We start from the raw sequence: 1,785 nt of genomic DNA on the forward strand, positions 1-1,785 counted from the left end.
TCCCCCCCCCCCCCCCCCCCCCTTTTTTTTCCTCCTTTGTCAACCGGTCTCTTCAAACACCATGAGATGACTGAGTATTGAGTTTTTAAAAAATCACTTAGTAGGCTTTCCCGTGGCGGGCTACATTCAAAGATGTTGATTTTTACACAAGTTTATCAATGAGTTACAAAGCTTGTAATGTATTCTCTACATGTAGAAAACAAAACACACCTTTAGAGAGAGTGTCTTTTTGATGGGGGGGGGGGTCGTACCAATGACTTCTTGTTCAAGTTCAAGAGATATTATTTTGTGCTTGCTTTTGAGTAAAGCGAAGCTTATTATGTATCTGCGATTTTGCAACTGCCACAGCCGACGAAACGAGGTCACCATTACACTGTGTCCTCGATACCGGGCTATAAAAATAGTCAAGAGGTCAATGAACACAAGGCGGAAATAAGAAATGAATGGGTAAAATCAGTTTAAAAAAATTAATATGCACTTACCAGGTGGTTTGCGCTTAGACTTTATTACTTTTGAGGCACTGATTACGAATATTATCATGTGACATTAGGTTTTTAATCGTCACTTAAAATTAGATTCCTTTTTAGTTCTGGCTGGGCCAGTGGATGCTGAGTCACCGCACAGCCCGGAGAAAAGGCAGCAAGGTGCATTTCATCCGACACGTGTTTTGTCAGGACGTGTCGTGTCGAGTCTGTTGAAACAGCCAAACGGAATAGATCTATTCAATGATTTCATAATGAAAAAAAAAAACGGTGCTCCATTCCAACTACCCACTTCCCGAGAGACGGACATCAGATGCTCTGCTGGTTTATCTTCCAATGGACACGGGCCTTACCCAAACAACTTTCCCATCAGCTCATAACAACTTACGTAGGCGCAAGGGGCACACAGAGATTCCCGCCGTTCGTCTCAATACAACAGTCGTCAGAGGAACAGGAAGTGTCTCGGCAACTCCCGGAGGAGACGTGACTGGGGGTCCTGGCATGACTTCCGCGGAAGGCAAACCCAAGGCTGTTTTGACTCGGATAGAAGTGAGGTATGTTGTAGACACCAGCAGTCGGCGAAGCATGGAACGGCGATGTGTGATATCCCAGGGGTGGAAAGAACTGCGAAGCGGCTTGCACCTGCGAGGTGATGCAACATTAGGATTGCCTTAGCTGCTTTTGCACTGCAGTTTGTGAGTAGAACACTGGAGTAAAAATAAATATCGGAACCGGGTTCGGGGATTCGAGCCCGCGAGCCCGACGTTATGTCCTTGTGAAAGACACTTTACATGAATTGTCCTCACTTCTATAGGGCAAGAATGGGTACCCAGCCCAGACAGCGAAAGATCTTCTCAGTATGTTTGTGTCTTAGCGTCTGTAAGTGGCCGCTTGCATTGTATGTTTCCCAGGAAGTTGAGGTTGTTTCAGAATGGTCCCAGGTCTGCTGGGGTAATAGTATAGATCGAGAAGCGCATAGAGCTTGCTGTTAATGGCGGGAATTTGCGCTATGCAAATATGCTATCCATTATTATTACTTTTACCGAAAACGTCATAAAAGCTTTGTCTATCTTGAAAAAAACCAACAAATGGTAAATACTTATGGTAGAATAATAGCATTGTGTACTAGGAAATGATAACTTTATGAAAGGAGAAATTGTTCACTGCTTGAATAATTGGGGAGCTTGCATTATAATGATAATATAATGGATGTTTGAGCGCGGAACAAGTTCAAAAGAGAGGAGGGATATGGTGATGGAAAGTAGAGAGAGAGAGAGAGAGAGAGAGAGATACACCATAAAAT

General features: G+C 43.8%; 1 long non-coding RNA gene across 1 annotated transcript in view; it reads right to left on the reverse strand.

Annotated features, from left to right (window-relative positions):
- LOC118478176 overlaps positions 1-1,231 on the reverse strand; it is a 3,777-nt gene extending 2,546 nt beyond the window's left edge. Inside the window, exon 1 of the long non-coding RNA XR_004858880.1 lies at positions 871-1,231. This is a non-coding gene — a long non-coding RNA (uncharacterized LOC118478176). The remainder of the gene's footprint in view (positions 1-870) is intronic.
- Between the last annotated feature and the right edge of the window lie 554 nt (positions 1,232-1,785).

Source organism: Aplysia californica, unplaced genomic scaffold (assembly GCF_000002075.1).
Source record: "Aplysia californica isolate F4 #8 unplaced genomic scaffold, AplCal3.0 scaffold00395, whole genome shotgun sequence".
Lineage (NCBI taxonomy): Eukaryota > Metazoa > Mollusca > Gastropoda > Aplysiida > Aplysiidae > Aplysia > Aplysia californica.